Source organism: Dermochelys coriacea, chromosome 5 (genome assembly GCF_009764565.3).
Source record: "Dermochelys coriacea isolate rDerCor1 chromosome 5, rDerCor1.pri.v4, whole genome shotgun sequence".
Lineage (NCBI taxonomy): Eukaryota > Metazoa > Chordata > Testudines > Dermochelyidae > Dermochelys > Dermochelys coriacea.
Window position 1 is genome coordinate 100,854,416 of NC_050072.1, and position 17,119 is coordinate 100,871,534.

Here is a 17,119-nt window from a genome sequence, read left to right on the forward strand (position 1 = left end):
CTGAGCTTGAAAGTTTGCAAGACATGCCTTGTTTGCACAGCTCTTCTCTCTGGGAAGATGGTTGCTAGAGAGCCCAGTGAACTATTCCTCCTGTAACCCTATTTAGAGTGGCTACATTAGTCCTGCATAGAGGTGCCTAGGAGAAAGTGGATGTAATTACGAAAGAGAAAATGCTGTCTGTTGGGCAGAGGCTGTGGTATTAGTGTGCAGTTCTTATAAGTGAGATCTGTTAGACTGTGACATAGTGAAGTTCTGGAAACATGGTCACTTGGCATATTTAACTAGACAGAATGAAGTCCTATAAAACATACTGTAGGGGGATAATTGTACATTTGGCTGAGGAATGCAATGGATAACTTTTTCATCTTACTTTTGTGTACTGTGATATTTTCTCCTCATAATCTCATTTTGTGTGTGTGTGTGTGTGTAACACCTCTCAAATGTGGAAATGGAACTGTTTATAATCTCAGATATAGCATGAGACTGTTTAACTGGGGGCAAGAGTTAAGGTAGAAGTGTAACTGTTACACTCACATTAAATTTAAAATTTGAGCCCCCGTTAAAGTTTTATATTGGAAAAATATTGGGCTTCATTTTTTTTCTTCAAGTTCGGCATTTTCTTTGCATTGGACACAGTGAAGTTATGTAGCATCTCCTGAATGTGAAACCAGAAATACTGGATTGTTGGCCTTTCAGTGGCCTAAACTAACACATTAGTTTCTAACTCTAGTAGTTGGTTGCATTGGTTGCTAAAATCATGATGGAAATGGGAGATAGAGACAAGATGTTAATCAAAATCAGGGTGGATAAAAATTGATGATTTAAAAAAAATTAAAAATGCAATGTTTTTGATTGTTTAAATTATACATTTTTCTTTTTAAAAATAAATCAGTTTAAAATGAAATCTGAATTCAGTACAAAATATGTTAAGGCCTAAACTTGAAATGTAGTTGTAAATGTGGAACATGTTTTGATGAGAATAGTTTTTACGTATCCAAAACATTTAAGATTTTGTTTAATAAAAATAAATTTTATATGTTGTTTTGTGTATTTAATTAAATTCCAGTTACCACCCTAATGCAGCTTGAAACAGATCATGAACAAAAGTTAATTATTTAGTAAATTAGCAGTATATAATTCACCATTTTCTAACATACTAAAATGTACAATTAATAAGAATGTGAAAATATTAAGCTATATAATTGCTTAAATAAATGTATGTAGTTATAGTGTACCCTCATACGTAGCAAAAAGATGTACCAAATCTAGTATAAAGGCTCTATTTAGTTGTAAATCAACATGTTTTAATAGTTATATCAAATGAGAATGTACTTTTCTATAGAAAATAATTGAAGTACAAATGGAAAAATTTATTAAAATCCGTGATTTATATGGAGGCTTTCCACTTGGTCATTTAAATCGTGATTTAAATTGCCTTGATTTAAATCAATCTACCCAGATCAAAATTTTATAAATTAGCAGGTTGTAAGATAAATCCTCCATGACAGTCAGCAAATGCTGTATACAGTTATAAAACTGGAAGACCCACCTTTTTATCTCTTTTTCAGGATTTGTTTCTAGCCCTGCTGATGTATTGGACCTTTACAGTTGTTGCTGGTTGCTTGAACTAGCAGCACTTTTTTGGTATAGGTTTGGGATTTAATTTGGCAAGCCCTAAAACTTGGACTAGTGTAACTTCCATTTCCTTATAGTGCAGGGTAAATTTTCAGTCACCAGTCTCCCAAACTCTATGTTCAAATTTGAATGCACATGTGGAGGGCAAGTAGAGGTGTCTCTGAAAATGTACCCTATATCTTTCCTGGACATGACATTACCCAGTAAAATATAACACCTGTAAAAACCTGCAATTGTATAAGGCTGTCAGATAGCCAAGTCCTGTATGTGTATTACAGGGAGTGCATCTTTATCCCTGTTCCTTGGCCCACCTTGTACTCTGACTGGTGGCCATGACAAGTCAATGGGGAAGGATTTGCTATCAAATAATTGTCCCTTTTTAAGTCTATCCATATTGCATTTCTTTGTTTAGAAACTTGCTCTCATGAAATTGCCCCACATTTAGCCTAAAGTTTTTAACACAGTTTGTCCTTGTTTGGTACCATTGCCGTTTCCCTATAAGCTTCAGCTGGGAAATAATTAACTGTAGTAGAAGCCATCCTCAATTTAAAGCCACAGCGTGAAGTAGTTTATGAAAGAAATGGCTTCTAAAGTAAGATGTATACTGCATTCTGCAAACGATGTGACATCTTAAACAGTGCAAGCTTGGCATTGTTACAAAATCTCTTTAATTAACCTTTAACCAGTAAGGTTAAGGTATGCAAATAACCTAATGTGCTGTATAGTTGACTAAGGTGCCTCTGCTCTCAGCACCCATATTGTTTATCCTCCGTTGTCCCAGATCCGTCATAGCTGTGTCAAAACAATGGGTGAAATTCTGATCTCGGTTACATTGGTTTAAAATTGGATGAGCTCCATTGGCTTCAAGTATCCAATCCCTTTTCATTTTTCTTGTATTTCTCTAATGAAACAGTCATGCAGAAAATGAGCATGCAGGAGTATAAAGCAGCAGATTTTTGATAACTCTCCTTTAATATTATACCGGGCCAGATTATGAAACGATCAAAATCTTTAAGATGGAATTCAGAGTCAGAAGATCTGGCTCAGAGAGTGGTTAATTGCACCTTTACTCCAAAGATGTGAGCCATCACTGCCCTCTCCTCTGACTCCCACTGGAGGGAGAGCACTTTGTCTGCTCCCATCGCTCAATGTGAATGACCCAGTGAAATTCCTAAGTCTGTACAGTCTCTGGCTGTGACCCCTTCATGGCTTGTGCCATTGGCTTGCTGAGCTGCATCAGTCTCCAGCAGTCATCTCAGCATAATGGAGATTGTGCTACTGTACCTTTCTGACCTGCACCACAGCGTGTGCCAGCTTTACTGACTTTGGCACTTAGATTGTGAACTTCTTTGGTGGTGACCATGTCTTCCTCAGGTTGTACCACACCAAGCCCGATGATGGAACTTGGTAAATAACTGGACTATCTGCTGCTGGGTCAGATTGTTCTCACCTGATCCTTGTGCAGAGGAGTTCTTCACAGGCAAATCTTGCCTCTTCTGTGTCTAGGGAGGCTCTGCTACCTTCATAGCACTCTCCCTCCACAGAACCTAGCAGAGCCCTTTCTGCACATGTGCTGTTCATGTTGAGGGAGACTGGATGGAGTTGAAGGGAAGTGCTGGGCTGGGCACAGTGCCAGATGGGATGCATGGTATCCATCATCCAGCTCCATAAACCTTACCCTTATCTTCTACATTTCCACTTGGGTACCACTCTGGGCAAGAGGGACATATCTGCAAGTTTCATTCCAGAGCAGCTATGCTGCTTGAGTAAATATTTGGGAGCCAGAGCTTCCATGTGTATGACCATGGTGGGAAGGTGGGGCTTCTTATTTCCATGGGGGCAAACCTTGTGCCTCACAACCCTCCTGTAGGGACAATGTGTAGTATCTCTCTCAGGTACTCCTCTTGAGTATTCACCCCAAAGTCCCCTCCTGTGGGATTTAGGGGTTATACAGACCACTATTATTATTTATATTATCCCTCTCTTTTCCCCAATATCTCTTGTGTTGATAGAATTTTGTGTGTAAGTATTATCGTTGAGGCTGGTAGTGCTGCTTGTTGTTAAGGTTGCCCAACGCTTCACGTTATAAGACCCTGTTTTCAGTTGTGTTATAACTTTGCCAAACTGTAACTGTTCAGGGGCTAAAATTTTCCAATCCTGGGTGTTTGCCACAGACTGTGGGTTTTTTTGGGGGGGGGGGGATTTTCAGCCAAAACGATTCAACCATTTATTAGAATGAGGCTAGAGAAAATTGTGGCATTAAGCCTATATACGATTTTTTTCTTTGGCAATCTTTTCTTTTAAAAGCTCTCAAGCCCACATGATTTGAAGCAGAGACTTGAAATTTGGCAGCGTGGCCGGCCTTTGTGTGAGGTATGTGCCTTTTGCCATCTTTATCACAATCTCCCACAATTTGGCCAAATTATAAACCTTTGAAAAGTGCAGTTTGCACATGCTCGGTAGAGACGTCTTATATTTTAACAGCTAAATTCTCCAATGGTTTTGTCTGCATTGGGCATGCTCTAGCCCAGGGCTGAGCATCACTTTCCCTTGAAATAAATGTTAACTGGTTATGATAAACAATTTTTTCCACTTTTTGTTTAGCTGCGACACTCTGAATGCATTTCCCAGACCTGAAGAAGAGCTTTGTGTAAGCTTGAAAGGTTCTATCTCTCACCAACAGAAGTTGGTCCAATAAAGGATATTATCTCACCCGCCTTTCATAGAATATCAGAGTTGGAAGGGACCTAGGGAGATCATCTAGTCCAACCCTCTGCTCAAAGCAGGATCAATCCCCAATTTTTGCCCCAGATCCCTAAATGGCCCCCTCAAGGATTGAACTCACAACCCTGGGTTTAGCAGGCCAATGCTCAAACCACTGAGCTATCCCTCCTGACAATCAGGAAAGGCATTGGATCGGGCTTCTTCATGTTTCTGCATCTGTTTCATCTTTGCTCTTCATGAGTGTTTCCCCCTTCCCCTCATAAGCTTATACTGCATTTTATTTACTTTATGGGGTTGGCAGTCCAGAACTCACTATCAAGGTCGGTAGTCCAGTAAATACTGTACATCAGTTTATTCACAATATTCATCTTATTGCCAACATCATTTTCACCCTAGAATAACAGACTAGTGAATATTATTTCTGCATGAATGCCCCTTTCGTACAATACATGACAGTATTTCCTGCTCCCTGCGCCTGGCCTCTCTGTTTTGTTATATGTAAACTCTAAATGAAATTTACAAGAATTCTGTCCTAAGATTTTTCTTGGAGGAAGTAATTTAAACATAGAAATATATTTATACTGGAAACTTTAACCTTTTAGCTTTCTGTGCCATTTTTGACTTGCCCTGTTTTGCACAGGCAATGCAGAATTTTCAGTTCAGTGTCTGATCTATACCAAGTGCTGTGATATCTAGTTACAACAGGGCAGATTAAGGGCAGAGTTTAAGACTTAATTTTTGTTTATTCATGAGTTTGGTTTGCATCACATCCTTAATGTTCTTTAAGAGGGGTGATTTGTTTTTGCATTTATAGACTGTTGTGTATCCTCAGGATAAAAAGGATAAAACAGCGTTACCACTGCAAGCAGTATTGCTATCTGCCAGCTTGCACATATTGGGCAAGATCCCCTGTTGCCAGTTAAGTCAATAGGAATTTTTCCCTTGACTTTTATATGTGAGCAGGAGCAGGCCCTTGTTCCCATAAAAGTGGTTAATGAGCAATTGTGATTACAAATCCTTAATTATTCAGTATTAATTCTATTGCAGCAGTCAAGGAAATGGAGTAGGCATTCTGAAATCTATGGAGAGCAGCTTGGTGAATCCACACTATAACTTGCCAACTTTTGTAACATCATGAATCTAGAACAAAGAAGCTGCTTGTGATCTCGGAAAGACTTGGATTTATCTGTAGATTTCCGCCCTTCTTTACCACCCTCTTTATTCAGAATAGCTGCTGTGTCCCATTGTTCTTATCCAAGTGGTGAATAGGTCATCTCAATAAACCATCATTTGTTGTTAATGAGCTTGTCAGTTACTACGTATCATTTGTCACGTACCATTTCTAACCCCTGTTAGTCTTGTTTGAGGCCTTAGTACGATATGGAGACTATATTAATACAATTGACCTTCTGGCAGCAGTCAAATCTTAGAGGTCTATGATGATTGTATTAGGCCTATCAGCATGATATGGGAAGCCTTTAATACCATTTACCAAGGGGTCTTGCTGAATTGCCTGTTCGGATTTGGAAAGGGTGGATTGGCGTCGTCTTTTCTGGAAAGGTGGTGTTGGGTACTGCTCATTCATCCTGAGGGTTACTCTTGATTAAGTTTTCAGTCCCACATCCCTCCTGTACAGTGAGGATTATGGTGCATTTAGGGCCTACTTCCCCATTAGCTTGCTGATATTGCTCAGCTCTGTCTCCTTTTTCAACCTTCCAGGCAGCAAATGAACCGATAAGATGAAAACGATTTTGGCAGGGAGAAGAAAGCATTGATAGTATTGATGTGCCACCACTTGTCAAATAAATTTGCATTCTCAGGCGGCTCTTGGACTTGAAGCTGTTGTTGGAGTACTAGGCAGCAGCAGTGACTTGTACTTAGAGCTGGTCAAAAATAAGAATTTTTCAAGAAAATGTTGTTTAAAAAAGTGTCTTTCATTAAATTTCAAAATCTGAAATGTTTTGATATTTTCTGTTTAGATGGTGTTTTCATCTGTACTCAACAAAGAGGTTGAGGCTTTCCTTTGCTAAAGCATTCCTTACTGCAATCATCCACAACTTTATGACCATCATGTTGGATTATGTTAATTCAGTAATCTTAGGGATACCTTTAAACTGCTCCGAAGTTTCAGCTAGCACACAAGGTTGCTACACAAGTAGCTCACAAGTAATATCCCACTGATTGAGCAGGTTGGTGTCAACATGTTACACGTGTGTTCCGTGCACTGCACTATCTTCCCATCTACTTCCAGGTGTAGTTCAGGTTGTTTTTTGTCAAATGTATAGACCTTTGTGGTCTGGGACCTGGTTACTGTAGAGAGACAGCTCTCTGTAAACTATGATCAACAAATCTATATTTGGTGACCATTCCTAGGTGTCCGTTCTTGAGAACTAGAGCCAAGGAATGAAATCCGGGCCCCACTGATGTTAATGGGAGTCTTGCCTCTTACTTGAATGAGGCCAGGATTTCACCCATGGTATACTTAGTGGAGTATCCCCACCTGTGTAACATGCTTCCTCAGATAATCTATCAGAGCCTGAGTTAACCACCAGAACACATGCAAGATGCATGTGTTTGCCTCACCTTGACAGATAAGTGCTCCCTTTTTTCATTTCTTTCCCGATGGATGGTTGGTTAATGATGGTATTGCTAGCAGTTATAAATTAGTGTTTGTTTTTTGTATAATGTTCCTATGTACTAAAGTAATGAGTCCTCTCTTTATGATGATAAAAATATTTGCATTTGTGAGGTTTTAAAGGTTAGGATTTCTCATATTTGGCCAGATTTAATTTTTGTGAATTTACTTATGCCTTACATTGATAAGACTTAATTTTTTTAAAGGTTGTTGTTATAAAGCTAGAGAGAAGTTAACTAGTTTAAGATAATGTTGATGGTGAATTGAAGGGTTGACTTTGAAGCATAGGATAAAGGTGAAGAGATCATGTAATTCAAGAGCGTTTTGTTGTTTTTTTTAAAGTAGTGTGAAAGCTGTGCCAATATAACTTTATTCATTTTTATTCTTCTTCTGTGATATTTTCAAGGATAATTAGTGGCAAAATTAATTCTATCATTCTCCCTCTGGTTGAGGGATGGATTTATTTTAAAGATTGATTAGTTTATTTACACTTCTAGACTTTTCCCTGCTTGTGTAATAGAAGATAGGTAAGTATGTTTGTCCTGGGTATTGTAGCAACCACTGTTTCTGCTTCTTTACGTGCTTTTTTATTTTTTTGGCAGAAAAAAGTTGACCAGTTTTTATTCTATTTTAAATTTCTTCTTTGGTGCTTATGCCTAGTGAGAAGTCTGGGTGAACTCCATTAGGGAAAGGAGTTGACTGTCCCTTGAATGAAGTGTGGTGGGAACACTCTGCAAGGTAAAAAGAGCAGAGGGTGCTAAATCTAGGAGAGGCTGTGTTTGAGAAACACTATAGGAACTCAAGGGACCTAGTACTCAGGTTAGGAAACTAATTTTCAGTCTCATTATTGCCTCTAAATTGCACACTGTGAGTCAGGACATTTTATGCCCAAAGCTGTCTCTAGAAATCTTGCTGACTTCAGATCATGGTTTATTCAGATTTAAATGAATGGTAATACTTTCTCACAGGAGTTACTTTACATTCTCCACTAGATTTCCAGGGAATTCCCAAGAACAATTTAGTATGTGATCTACATAGTTGAGCAATACATTTGAGGAAAGAATACTACAAAACATACCAAACAGAAACATATTTTACCCTTAGAGTAACAACTGCCACATAATCAGTATTGCAAACCTAATTATGGATTTATCGAGTCATATATTACTGGATTAAATTAATCCCTGTTGTAACTCCATGGATTTGAGTGAAGTTACAGCATGGATGAATTCAGCCCATTTGTTAAAAAGTATGAATAATAATCCCAAATATTTTACAGCATGTTCACAGGACTGCTATCTATGTTGCTATCTTATTTATCACTAACTGCATAACTCTTGGTCACTTTGTCTTCCTGATTGATGTTTTTTCCTGCATATGGACTTGAATGGGATATGTGATCTGCACAAAGGGTGACCAGACAGCAAGTGTGAAAAATTGGGACAAGGGGTGGGGGGTAATAAGTGCCTATATCAGACAAAGCCCCAAATTCCGGGCCTGTCCCTATAAAATCGGGACATCTGGTCACCCTGTCTGCACATGCCTAGCACAAAAGACTGAAATAACATTGGGATTTGAGAGAATAGCAGCTTCCTCTGCCCAAGACTTGTGCCTGTCTCCTGCTGATCTGCAATAGAGAACTTAGGGCTAGTCTACACTAGAAGCACTAGAGCGGCATGTCTGCAGCATGTCTGGTGAAGATGCTCTATGCCAATGGAAGAGAGCTCTCCTGTTGGCATAGTAAAACAATAGTAAAACTATGCAAGAGGTGGTAGGTATGTTGGCAGGAGAAGCTCTCCTGCCGACATAGCGCTGTCCACACTGGTGCTTAGCGTGGTGTAACTTGCATCACTCAGGGGGTGACTTATTTACACTGCTGAGCGACTTAAACGTATGTACAAGCCCCCAGATATTATGTTAAGGGCCTTAGAAATACCCAAGATGCAAGTTAGGACACATGCATACATGTCAAAAGTACTTGAGGATCCTGGAAAAAAGTCTGTTATGATTAATAGTGGAAATTTTAAGCCCTACACAGGAAAATTTTAGACCCTAATATACAGTACAAATAACTGCTATCTGTAGCCTAATTCATGAATGCTAGGCATCTTTTAGATTGGCTGGAAAACATAACACATACAAACGATCTTCTCATATTCCTAGACTCTAGGGAGATGACTTCATATGTTTTTCATCTAAATATGAAATTCCAGGACATTATGAAACTATGTGAGCTTCCCTGCGGGAGCCTAATTCAGTTTCACTTCTCCACATATGTAGTGTTTTCACCTGACGTAGATACAGTATGGCTATTAAGGAAGTAGTCTGGTGTGTAGGTGTGAAACATGGGGCATGATTGGGAGACGACAGGCTTGCTGTCAGTGGATTGTGATTTTGGCTTGTTTCACAGTTGTTTGTGAATCCTTCAGGTTGTGTGATTTAGTTTAAGACTAGAACATAGATTCCTACAAATTAAAATGTCAAAACCCCAAAATGTATCCTTAAAATAAAAACCTTTGCAGGCTGTTTTCACTGTCACTCACTGACTCAGGTGCCGTTGCTAAGCTCTGTTCTGTTCTCACCTTCTGCTCCTTGATGATTGTATTTTACAGAAAATGTCCAGGGTGATTCACAGAGGAAATGAAGAATTTTACAAAAAATTGGGTTCAGTGCAAAATACTGTCAGATCCCTGAGTAGTAAAGAATCACAGTATATTTCAATTTACGTCACAAATAGAAGTTTAAAAAAAATTTCATTCCATTTAGCTGTTTCATAATAGCTTCCCTGAGAAAACCCAAATGGAAATTGTGTGTGCAGAAAGTGAGAGTGAATTGCGTTATTTTGAGACACAAATTACATGTTCTGTTCTACTCAGGTTCTTAAACTGAGCCCATCTCTGTAGTGTTGGACTATCTTACAGTTAATTCATAACCAATATGCTTAGTATCTCTCAATAATTCTAAATGCTGAACCTCAGTGTTTCCCAAGTTGGGTATTGAGACATCTTGCCTCCAACTGGGTGTCAGTGTTGTTTTAACTTACAGGGGGATCATGGAGTTAAAATTATGGAAGTGTTTCAAATGAGATACTTTTAGTTTTCACAAAGAATAGAAGCCTAACACACAGTTATGCAGATAAAGTGAAATTGGAAATTGGAAATTCAACATCAGTAGACTCATAGAATCCTAAAAATTGTAGGGCTGGAGACCTGAGCCCTGATTCTGCAATGAGCTCTGCTCTGACAGGCTGCTGTGCCCACATGGAACCCCACTGAAGTTAGTGGGGCTCTGCACTGGTGCAGGGATCCTCCACGCAGAGCTCATTGAAGAAATGATACATGGACCACAACTGTTGTAAGGGTATGATTTTGAATAAGGTGTCTCAGAACTTAAGTTTTGGCAGCTGCACCTTACTGAAGCAATAATTAGAGCCCTGCAAATCTGTGCATATCTGCTTTATACCCGCAAATATCTGCATCTGTGCATGTGGAGATCCACGGACCACTTTTGTGGACTGAAAATTTTTTATCTGCGCAGGGCTCTAGCAATGATGTCACTGAAATATAAAATTGCCCCAGAATAATGGTCTCATTGTTAAATGAAGGCCAAGGTGTAAGCTGTTTGAAAATGCACGAGAAGCTTAGGTATTAATTTTCAGTGTGGGCATTGTCTATTTTTCAAGATTTTATTAGTGATTTTATTTCAGTTCATCAGATGGCTCCTGTTTATATGAAGCTTTAACATGGTTTCTGGTGCAGCAGAGTGACAGCTGTTCACTGTAGCGTTAATGAAAAGTAGCTTTCTGACTGGCTTAGCGACTGATAATGTAACAACTAATTCACAAAAATATTGGTCTTATTACATAAGCTGAACTGGACTCTGGCATATAAGCTGCTTAGTAATTGACAGAAATTGTATTATTCTTATCAGGGTTTATCACTTAAATAAAAGGCAAGATTCATCTAGCAAAAGATTGGATGGTTAAGTTTTAGTAAAGAGACATGGTAAAGTAGCTAGGTCAAATTTGGCTCTGATAACACTTCTACATTCTAATCAGGGTGGATTTGATTTAAATCAAATTGATTTAAATCACTATTTAAATCACTAGTTAGGAAGACTCGATTTAATCATGGATTTCTACATAAAAGTGCATTCTTGTTGGTTGTTATAACCTTAATATATATTCTTCACAACTCAGAAATAGGTGTAGGTTTTATTTTTAGAAGGTACACACTATACATTTCATTAGATTAGGCCCATTCTCGATACAGTGCTCAAAACAGTCCACTACTGAGTTCCATCACATGTCTTGTGGGAGAGTTAGCTTGGTTCCTCCCACTTTTTTCAGAGTAGCTGCTGCAAAGTGGTTGTTACGGACGTATTTTGTAATTTCAATAACATTAGCCTTTATTTCTGGAACACTGAAGTTTTTGGCTAGGAGGTGCATCAAATGAGCACTGCAATCGTGAGTTGTTAGCTTGGGACTCTCTTCACTCTCTTCTAAATAATTTCTTCTCATCTTGGATACATTTGGACCATTGTCTGTGACCAAGCTGCATACTAGACATTTGCATTTTTTTTCACAGTTTGTTATAGCTTTTACTGCTACTTCTTGTAACTATTCTGCTCTGTGTGTATTTCCTGTATCAGTTTTTTCTGAAAGGAAGACATTCCCTTCTTCTGTTGTCACACAAGCTCATACAACAGGATCATTGTGGACATTGCTCCACCCATCAAGACTCAGGTTAACAATTTCACCCTCTAGACCTTTTGCACACTGCTAATTTCTCTTTCATACACTTAATCCAGCAATTTGCCTGCAATATCTGCTCTGTTGGGTGGACTGTATCCTGGTCTTAATGACTGATCCATATCAAGGAAGTTTGGGTTCTCAATCATACGGAAAAGAGTTTGTTGCATTAACAAACCAGACAATTTTTTCATCAATTTTTCTTATCACAAACTTAGGTTGTTTCTGGATGATGGAGGTTTTTTTTTCTTTTTGCTACAGGGGATATACTGTGGCTATGTGAGATACATGATGTGACTGAAACACTATCCTTGGCAGATAACGCTGAAACTATAGAAATTGATGGTGATGTTGAAGGTGGATAATCTTCAGAATCCTGTATGTTAGGATGGATTCTTCTAAACAAAATACGTCAATGCAGTTATTTAATTATTATTACCATACTGCTCATTTAGTATTATTCATTGCATTCGCTGACACTCGTACTACTTTAAAGGTGAAATTGTAAAAGGAAGATCTGCCTATTTCAGCTATTTATTTTTTATCACAACTGCATCTAAAATGATAGTAACAACTATATTTTTTTCCTCAAACATGAGAATTCATGAATAGCCCAGAAGAAAGAAAGGCAGGTCTTAAGAAAGAAGTATGAAATAAAATAGTTTACCAACCTGAAGATCCTGCATGTTCAGACATGTTCCTTCCATCATCTTCAATGCAGCTTCCTCCTGAGAAGAAACACTTCTCATGATGTTTCATTCAGGCAACCAAGCCTTGCATTTTTTTTGTTGCACTGTTTGCATTTTGCACGCATGCCTGTTTTGCCCACAGGTAGAGGAACTTCATTAAAATATTCCCAAACTGGGTCTCTTTTAGGGCCTGCTGCCATTATAGGTTTTCCCTTTTAGTGAGAGAATGGTATGGTAGATCTCAAAACAATGAAGGCTATACTCAGAAAGACCTCAAGACTTCTGGAATATACTGCTCAAACAGTTTTTCACTTTTGTTTCTACTGCCTGTCCCTCCCTTCACACATTTATCTCCAGACTTCTTGTCCAGATCTATTCTGCCCCCACCAATCTTCTATTTATTGAACTTTTTGAAACTTTCCACTTTGAGAGAGGTAAGGGATTGACTCTGTGCTCACTAATTTGCAGAGGGACAATATGGTTGAGGTCTGTTATTTCTCACCTCTATACATTTATTTATTTATTTATTTAAAAGCATTTTTGCTGTGAACAAACATGTTCTCTCTGGAGACCCAAATCTGCTGTTTGAGAACTGCAAAACTAAGAATCCCGATGGCATCTTCTAGACTGAGCACTGAGTCCCATTGCGTAGATAGAAAGATTAACCTAAATAATCTATACAGAAGCCCCTGGAACCCCATAAAATTGGGTCCCTAATCCATGAACTATTGGAACTCATTTATAAAACATTTCTTAAATATTACATGACTATATTGTCTCATATTATAGAATTAGAATTTATAATCTGTATTCCATGGGATCTCTTTTTGAGCTATAATGTATCTTAATTAAAACTATCTTTAGATAGGTTTTTTCCTCAAAAAGCATTATATCAAAAAAATCAGATTTTTTTCTTTAGGTTTTTTTTTTTTTTTTTTTAAATCATTGATTTTTTTATCCACCCTGGTCTACATGGAGCAGGCTACTCAAAGGAGGCTGGCTGTCCCCAGTTGCTGTGTTGCATTAGAGACAACAAAAAATGTATATGAAAGACTTACATATTTTTCCATGTAAGCTGTTGCTGTAGCTTCTTTATTTACTGCCCCTAAAATCTGACACACACAAAAAATCCTGTCCATTAAATGCGAAATTTACACCACTTATACCTGGCCAAAAGTCAGGAGTATCACTGACTGGCAAGAAAAGGGAAATCCAATGTTTTTAATTTTAAATGAGTATGGGTCCAACTCAACAGAACAAACAGCAAAGGGTTTAATTGTATTTGAGATTGTAATATTAAGAAATTATAGGGTGGAAAGAAGGGAAGGATTTTAAACCACCAGTCTTCCTTTGTTTAATGAAGCTACATCTGAATTTGCTAAAATTCAAGAACCAGCCTGAGATGTGGAAAACTGGGATGTGATATTATAGAATGACATTGAGGAAATTTGCCCCTCTAGGACCTACAGTAGAACCTCAGAGTTATGAACACCAGAGTTACGAACTGACCAGTCAACCACACACCTCATTTGGAATTGGAAATATGCAATCAGGGAGCAGCAGAGACAAAAATAAACAAATAAATAAAATAAAAAAGCCAATACAGTACAGTATTGTGTTAAACGTAAACAAAAAATTTTTTGACAAGGTAAGGAAACTTTCTGTGCTTGTTTCATTTAAATTAAGATGGCTAAAAGCAGCATTTTTCTTCTGCATAGTAAAATTTCAAAGCTGTATTAAGTCAATGTTCAGTTGTAAACTTTTGAAAGAACAACAATAATGTTTTGTGCAGAGTTACGAACATATCAGAGTTACGAACAACCTGCATTCCCAAGGGGTTCGTAGCTCTGAGGTTCTGTTGTATATGGATTTTATGAAGTAGGGATTAAAGCATGCTGGTGATGGCCTAGAGCCAAAGACACCATCAGCTCTTCAGTGCTCTGAGCCTTTTTGATGTTAGCTGTCTTTTGTATTCATTTAAATGTTACAGTTTATTTTGGGGTCTGAACTAATTCTTTTTTCCACTTTTGTATTTTCTTTGGTTTGAGCATTTGCAGTAAATATGGATTATTGTTTTTGATTTTGATCTTGACAGGTGATTTTGTCTGCATTGGTACATCTTGAATAGAGATTATAGGCTGGCTGTTTTTGTTTACTTTGGACCATAATATCTTTCTTTGCATAGCTTCCTTTATGAACCTCTCTTTACAAAATGTGTTTATACACCATGCCAGACCCTCCTTCTTGCTTCTTCTATCCATCACTGTCAGTTTTACAAACGTCTTATTTATGAAATATTGTAAATAAGGCTTTTAGCTTCTCACCATATTTCATTACCTGCATTGTGGGCTTGACATTCCTCCTGCTATGTGCCAATAATTTTTCCCTGAAGTCTGATTCCCAAACAACAAAGAGTTAAATATTCTAGAACAAAGAAGCAGCTCTGTGTCCTGTAAACCTGCCTCCTCACAGCTGTATATTCATGAAACAAAGGGATTTCTATAATAACTCAAATCCATAATAGCAACTTTTCATGCAATGCAGATGCCCTCCTTTTGGTTTTTGTTCCTGAGTTTATCCTATGTTTTATCTGCATTAAAGTTGTCTTTAGTTTGTTAACCCAGCTATTCACATATCCTTCTTTCTGCAATGTTTCTTTTGCTTGTTCTGCTGTGCCTCCCATATACTTGATAAAAAGCTGTGATCCCTATACTGATCTTAGAAAAGGAGTACTTGTGGCACCTTAGAGACTAACAAATTTATTTGAGCATAAGCTTTCGTGAGCTACAGCTCACTTCATCAGATGCTCAAATAAATTTGTTAGTCTCTAAGCTGCCACAAGTACTCCTTTTCTTTTTGTGAATACATACTAACACAACTGCTACTCTGAAACTTGTACTGATCTATGCAGGTTCCTATAAGTAACCTCTTTCAAGCCTGTAGCATTTTCATTTACCTTTACACACTTTTCTCTGGAGAGAATTCTCAGTCTGTGTGCTAATTTGCCTTCTCCTCTATGACTTTGCACCTCAGATGATACCTCTGATGCAAAGTATTGCTGCATGCTTCCAGACAGTGCCTCTTGGTTTAACAGTCACTACATCTCCTTGTCTACTCTGGCAGTATGCAAGAGAAACTGGAAAAACCTGGTGCCATATCCTCCTCTCTGATGCAAGGCGTACAGGGGAGCAAAGAAGACTGACACAGGATGGAAAAGCCCCGGAAGGACAGCGGGGAAAGTGATTTCAAACCTGCCACTTCCGCAATAACTTCACACAGTTGGGGCTTTGAGCAACATTAACTCTTGCTGGGAACTTTCTACTCCATGAAGGCATAAGTGTGGCAAGGCCTTTCCAGGAATAGCCAAGAGCGCAGAAGGGCAGGGCAATATATAGTTCCTTTCCCTGTGGATTCTAGGGATCTCTTGAATTTGGCATCTCCACCCCATACTGTTTCTTCACCCTCCAAAATCCCTCCCCCATAATGAGAGCGTTTACAGGAAAATCTTGAGATCTCTATCTCTCTCAAGATGGCTGGTCTGTGTGATGGTAAGATCTGACCCTCAGGTTGTCTGCGCACTCTTTCTGATCTATAAAGATTGCTGTCCTTCAGGTTTTGCTGTTGGGACTCTTCTCTCATTTCATTCCTTAAAATAGATTTCTAATGTCATATGGATTGATTAGTGTCTTCCCAACATCTGCCAAGAGCAGATGATATGTTTGTATTTTACTGTGGTATTACATTAACCACTTTATATCCAACAGTGGATTTTTTGTATGCCTCTAAATTAGCTTAGACTTGTTGCCCAGATTCACACTGGTGCTTGGAACTGTGTTTGAAGCCATTTTCAAATATGGTCCTGGTTGGAACATGGTTTTGTGTTCATAGTTACGATGGATCCAACCATCATTTTGACCATCTGTGTTGAAATCTGGTATGAGGTAGCATGCAATGTGTCCATATAAATAAAAGTTGTCAACAAAGGAAAATAACAATTTAAAGATCAAATAAATGGTTTTAGATTGACAGGGAGTATCTTCTCCTTTGATTACTGGAATTACCATTCAGGAAACATAGCTTCACCAGAAATAAATTGATTATCTAGAGATTCTCTTTCTTCACATTGACTGTTATTCATCAGCCTGAGAACCACCAGTAGTTGTAGCGGTCTTTACTTCTGACTGTTTGGGAATAACCAAGACAGGGAACCATCTGCAGTTTCTACTAAATTGAATTTAAAGCAGTGCATCAGAGTTTTGCTGTCCTCTTCATGTTCCATCCTTAATAAATTTTAAGGTCCTGTCTACACTGGGTTTTCAGGTATGTTTAGCTGTCATGCTTATCACATACATTGCCATACGCTTTATCACACAATTTGAACAGCTTGTGTGCATGGGGTCATACAATGTTATGAGAGCTTTTGAAAAATGCTTAGTCCCAGATAGGACCCAAATTCTGAGATCCTGCTCACTTTTTACTCAGTCCCTACTCAGGGTCAGAGGCTACATAAAAACTAATTAAGAACTTTAGGATTTGACCCTTAAGACAAGAACACTAGTCTTGTTCATCCTGGCTGGTCAAATAATATTATAACCCTGGTTGGCAACAACTGAGTTTTTACTTTGCTTAAGGAAGATGTTTGCACTGGTTGGTAAATAATGATTCAAAGTCCCACATAGAGTGCCC

At 38.2% G+C, this 17,119-nt stretch overlaps 1 protein-coding gene across 2 annotated transcripts in view; it reads left to right on the forward strand.

The window, feature by feature from the left end:
* APBA1 (amyloid beta precursor protein binding family A member 1) overlaps positions 1-17,119 on the forward strand; it is a 141,025-nt gene that overhangs the window by 22,484 nt on the left and 101,422 nt on the right. The window lies entirely within an intron of this gene.